Raw genomic sequence first — 6,196 nt, 5'->3', positions numbered from 1 at the left:
TACGCCACTAGCACTGGGAAAACGATCAGTTTGACACTATGACAGTGCTGATGCAAACGAGCAAACACAACTTTATAATGCTGTTTCTTACTCTATTTATCTTCACTTTTTTGTTGTTCATCCGATCAAACCAAACTTTCCTGGGTGACAAAACAAAATGTTGTATGTTTCTGGTCACCCGACCCTACCTAGTTTTTTCCCGCCGACCCTAGACTTTTTTTTTATTGCATTTGTAAAAAAAAAAAGCAAAAAAAAAAGCATCAAAACGAAAATAACAGACGGCAGACGACACAAGGGGGATAACCCCGCATCCCTTTTGTCTCATTTGTTTTGTAATGTGTTGTCTTTCTCTTTGTATAGTAAGTCCATTCTCTTTGCGTCACTGTATAGTTATTTTCTACACAATAACAAACAAAACCAAAACAAGTCGCGTAAGGCGAAAATACAATATTTAGTCAAGTAGCTGTCGAACTCACAGAATGAAACTGAACGCAATGCCATTTTTCAGCAAGACCGTATACTCGTAGCATCGTCAGTCCACCGCTCATGGCAAAGGCAGTGAAATTGACAAGAAGAGCGGGGTAGTAGTTGCGCTAAGAAGGATAGCACGCTTTTCTGTACCGCTCTTTGTTTTAACTTTCTGAGCGTGTTTTTAATCCAAACATATCATATCTATATGTTTTTGGAATCAGGAACCGACAAGGAATAAGATGAAAGTGTTTTTAAATTGATTTCGACAATTTAATTTTGATAATAATTTTTATATTTAATTTTCAGAGCTTGTTTTTAATCCGAATATAACATATTTATATGTTTTTGGAATCAGCAAATGATGGAGAATAAGATAAACGTAAATTTGGATCGTTTTATACATTTTTATTTTTTTTTTACAATTTTCCGATTTTTAATGACCAAAGTCATTAATTAATTTTTAAGCCACCAAGCTGAAATGCAATACCGAAGTCCGGGCTTCGTCGAAGATTACTTGACCAAAATTTCAACCAATTTGGTTGAAAAATGAGGGCGTGACAGTGCCACCTCAACTTTCACGAAAAGCCGGATATGACGTCATCAAAGACATTTATCAAAAAAATGAAAAAAACGTTCGGGGATTTCATACCCAGGAACTCTCATGTCAAATTTCATAAAGATCGGTCCAGTAGTTTAGTCTGAATCGCTCTACACACACGCACACACGCACACACACACGCACATACACCACGACCCTCGTTTCGATTCCCCCTCGATGTTAAAATATTTAGTCAAAACTTGACTAAATATAAAAATCCCTACCTACCTACCCTATTTTTTGTAGCCATGTTACCAGAAACATACAACTTTTTTTTGTTGGCCTAATAGCACTGCTTGTGAAAATAAGATGGTCATGGTACTGAAATCTGAGAGAGAGAGAGAGAGAGAGAGAGAGAGAGAGAGAGAGAGAGAGAGAGAGAGAGAGAGAGAGAGAGAGAGAGAGAGAGAATGTATAAGTGCATGATGTATTTTAAACTTTAGATAAAAGTTCAGTAAAACAAATACTGTCATTGGTTTTAATTTTTGCAGACAAAAAAATTATATATTATGATATATATGATGGACTTGCTATCTTTATTTTTGGGGGAGAATGTCTCAGTATTATTAATTTTGTGAGGCTGGCCTAAAGGCATATTGCTAATTTTTAAACAGACAATTATAAACTCAACAGTTTGTTCTTGGTATATCCTCTAGAATAGTTTTTGAAAGAGGATTGTATTAAAGGACCTTGTCTACATTTTTATACCGAAATCACAATTTGACCATTAAAATGCAGAGTCTATCATCTACACATATCAACAATACACCCCCTTTCGATCAGGAAAGACAAAGCCAGTGTAGCCGTTTGAAAATTCATTGTAGTATTCCAGCGTAGTACTCATAGTAGGATATCCTTATTTGGAAAATGCCAAGGGCAAAACTCCTCTCAAATCCCGTGCATTTCGTGCGTTTAAAAAAAAGCTTGGACAGCGCTCCAGTGTCAAACTGTTGCTGCACTTGTTTGGGCGTGGCTATAAGCATTGTGACATGAATTTGATTGGTCAGTATTTTTAGGCAAAGCACATGTTCTCAGCAAACAGAAAACAAAATATTGGAAGCGTGAGTCACGCTACCCAAAAATAAAATCTTTTTTTTACATATATTTATTTTTCTATAACTTTTTTCCCAATGGTTCATTCATCATTTGACATAATTTTGTATCGAAATCTAACCATAAGATTATTGAAAAAAAGCACAAATGTAGACGACCACCTTTAAGGGTGGGGCGAGGTTATAGACTGAAAGTGATAAGGTGTTCTGTTTCTGCCTGGATTTGAACCAGGATTACTCACACAAAGTATATATGTGCCAGTGTGTTGCCATTACACCACAGAAACTTGAAACACGCTGCAGTCTCGTAAGTAGTATCATCCTCCCTCTACTTTCTTGCCAGGTTTAACCTTTCTTTTTTTCCAATGACATAATTAGCATTGATTAACACCTTTGCAAAAACTTGTTAACATGCACACACAAAATCATCCACAACTTCAATTTCTCTAGTATCATCTGCACAGGCAACAGCAACACAGAGAATGAGAGAGAGAGAGAGAGAGAGAGAGAGAGAGAGAGAGAGAGAGAGAGAGAGAGAGAGAGAGAGAGAGAGAGAGAGAGAGAGAGAGAGAGAGAGAGAGAGATGAGACTAAAAGTAAAATGCACAGGCCAAACATTTCGAATTCACAGAATCACTAATGTTGAAGCTATCATTGGGAATACTGCACAGTTTGGGAGGGAAATTCACAATCAACTACAGTGGAGCCCCCCCCCCCCCCTTTTAAGACATTCAAAATCTGAGAAAATCAGGTGTAAAAACAAAAGGACGGAGTCTTAAAATGGAGGTCAATTTACAGAGGTTATGAACAGAACATCTGAAAAAACAAGGTCTTAAAAGGGAGGAAGTCTTAAATTGGGGGGTCTTAAAAGGGGGGTTCCACTGTAAACATTCTTCCGTGGCTATTCCTTCATCTACCGTTCACAACAGCTAGGTGTTGGCTAAAAGAAAACTCAGTCGGCGACTGGCTGAAACCAGGGACCTGTCTCTAATAATTATAGGTCCGTTATGCTGAAACTGAGCTGCCTAGCTGTTCTTTAACCCCCCCCCCCCCCCCAACTGACCTCCCAAGAAAAAGAGGATAGGCTAGGATCAAATAATTCCTATTATTAATTTTTTTAATTTTGGGGGTTGCGCTCTCTTGTTTCCGTTGCGATGATAACCTAAAAAGGTACCTGCAATGTATCGATCCTGATCCTGAACCTGGTCCTGGTCCGACTGAGTCGTGTACATACCTGTACTGTGCGGAAGACTCCGACGCTCTTCTCTTTCCTGAAATTACTGCTCATTAAATGCACACAACTCGTGTTACCAGAATAAAATCACATCAACGGTGATAAGAATGGTTTTGCGCCACACAAACCCATAATGATAATCGTGTAATACGTGTGCGAACCCTATGACGCGTACTTCCGCTCGCCTGAATTTACGACCAATTGTGACCCTCCACCACGAAATGAGTCGCATGTCACCTCGCGCGGTTGTGCGCTAGGCTTGATATAAGTCCGGAGAGTGTATGGTAACAGCGTGAGGGTCACCTTAGTCACAGGCTTATAACTCAAACAGTTTTCGCTCTTTTCTAAAAACGGTGTTCACCACTGGATAGAGCATAAAAATCTCTTTATGAAAATGTAAAAATATGAAAATCATGCAAAGGTGACATGCGACTCTTTCTGTGGTGGAGGGTCACAATTTACTACTGATGACCTCGAATTTACTACCGCGATTGTGAGACGAATGCGCCACTATATTTTGTCCAATCAGAAAAGGTCCTGGTAGTAAATTGGTAGAAAATTCAGGTCGTAAATTCACCTGGGCCCGACCAATCACTGAGCAGCTAGAATGTTAAACCCTTTCTACCACGTTTTCTATAAATAAATGTCAGTACGCTTCAAGCTCTTGGAGTGATGATCATGATGCTACAAAAGAACAGAGGGAAAAAAACACCATTTTCTGTCTTTATTGTACGAAAATACGTTAGTTACGACACGATTTGTGCCTTATTTTAAACGACCGATGATGTTTCTAATTATAATCCTTTAGCAGCAACGGTTGCCATGAGCGCCCGGTTAGCTCAGTCGGTAGAGCATCAGACTTTTAATCTGAGGGTCAAGGGTTCGAGTCCCTTATTGGGCGTCCGAATTTTTTTTACTTTTAAAGTCTAATTAAAATTTTTTTTGCTGTTTTTGAACTGACTTTTGTATTATCATTGCAGAATTTGTTAAGTTTCAAAATTTTCTTTATTTATTTGTTTAATTTTCATCTAATTTTAATTCAGTGATTCGTTTATCATTGAGGTATCAAGCCGATCGAAACCAGTATATTTTATGTTCTTTTCTGCAGCCACTTTTGCTTGTCAAGAAACAGATCAGTTTTCAGGCATAACTGACTCCACCAAAACGACTTATCATCCGAGTATAGCCTTGTTTCTTCTTCCTTTTTTTTCAGCACGGGACAGGTTATCCATCAATACACCCACTGGCATTCCTAGTGCTATCGTGATCATTTTATGAGGATACTTCGAATTCTGTGGTGCAAATCCTGAAATAATTCATAGCACCTGAGCCTCACAATATACATACACAACTAAATAAACAATTCTGTCCGCAATGCGAGTTGAAATACACTCAAGCCTACAGAATAAAAAAAACAAGAAAGGTAGGTTGTTGGAACGTTTGTCATTGACAAAACAATACATACACAAATATATCGACCCAACGGTCTTTCAAGTGCACAAACAAACAATAACGAAAACTTATCTGGCTGATTTTTTCTTCCGCCTGCCTGTTTTTTGATTCTGAATTTCGTAACGTTGGCAGTCTCTTTGTTTTTGGATTTGCTCAAGCCTACAGTTATATGTATTTATATAGCCTTGTAAGTCAGTGCTATGAAGCTTTGTGTCATGTGTATATTTATAAATGTATGTTTTAGGTGAGATTTTATTTTAAGGATAGTCTTTATAGTATAGTTATCCACAAACTGTAATATAGTGTGTGTGTGTGTGTGTGTGTGTGTGTGTGTGTGTGTGTGTGTGTGTGTGTGTGTGTGTGTGTGTGTGTGTGTGTGTGTGTGTGTTGTTGTTGCTATGGTACATCGCCGTGAGCTCTAGTGAGAAGGGGTGATTAATAAGTGTTCTTTATAATTAATATTATCAGTATCATTATAGTTAAAGAAACCCGCTTTTAACAACTAGCGGTCAGGGCTTGCCCGGTTGTTAGCAGAGCAATAGCCAATACGGCATTTGTTCCCTGAATAACAATTACGAAGGTTTTTTTCTTCTTAAATCCGTATTAAAGAATGATGACAACTTGGAAGCTTTTACAAATTAATTAATGAGTTTGGTCATTAAGAATCTGAAAATTCGAATTAAAATCAAAATTTGAGTAATCGATCAAAACATTATTTAATCTTATTCTTTATCATTTCCTGATTCAAAAACAATATAGGTATGTTATGTTTGGTTCAAAACCAAGCTCAGAAAGTAAAAAAGAATAGACGGAAAAGCGCGCTTTGCTCTGAAATTTATCGCAATAATGTTTTTGCGAAATGCACATTACATTGTGAATGAATTGTTGTATTTGTCTACAGTAGTTGCAATTGCCAAGCAGAATGCAAACCTTTCACCGGGACAGGAGTTGTGGGATAAAAACGATGTATCCGACAAAGGATGACAGAGCCTCTTTATTTCTACTTGGCTGCAAGGCTGCCAGTGTAATACATACATCTACTATATAATACTGGTAGGATTTTCGGTGGTTTTTCGATTCCTGTGACCAAACCGCGCGGATTTGTGCCTTCTCCTTCGGTTGCTATACCAACGTGACCCAGGAAATCGATTCCGCTAGGTCCCGACTTCCAATTTTGTCCACGAACAAAGTTTGAAGAGGTTTGTCTCGCAAATTTGAGCAGACAACAGTGAACTTTGACCTGAACTTTGACATCGCGGCGAAAGAGATCTGTGATTGGTTCTTCTTCAACTTTCGGTTCGACTAAACACGCGACCGCACCTCAGACGAACCTAGCTGTGTGTTTTATTTCTCTACCCCAGACGAACCTAAAATAATAAGAAGATAGATA

General features: G+C 38.2%; 1 non-coding gene across 1 annotated transcript; it reads left to right on the top strand.

Moving 5' to 3' along the window:
• Positions 1–4,182: 4,182 nt before the first annotated feature.
• Positions 4,183–4,255, top strand: Trnak-uuu (transfer RNA lysine (anticodon UUU)). Its single transcript has one exon. It is a non-coding gene; the product is annotated as a tRNA-Lys (tRNA).
• The last annotated feature ends 1,941 nt before the right edge of the window (positions 4,256–6,196 follow it).

Source organism: Littorina saxatilis, linkage group LG2 (assembly GCF_037325665.1).
Source record: "Littorina saxatilis isolate snail1 linkage group LG2, US_GU_Lsax_2.0, whole genome shotgun sequence".
NCBI classification, from domain to species: Eukaryota; Metazoa; Mollusca; class Gastropoda; order Littorinimorpha; family Littorinidae; genus Littorina; species Littorina saxatilis.
The sequence above is the reverse complement of the archived record's forward strand: the minus strand, read 5'-3'. Positions and strand labels throughout refer to the sequence as shown.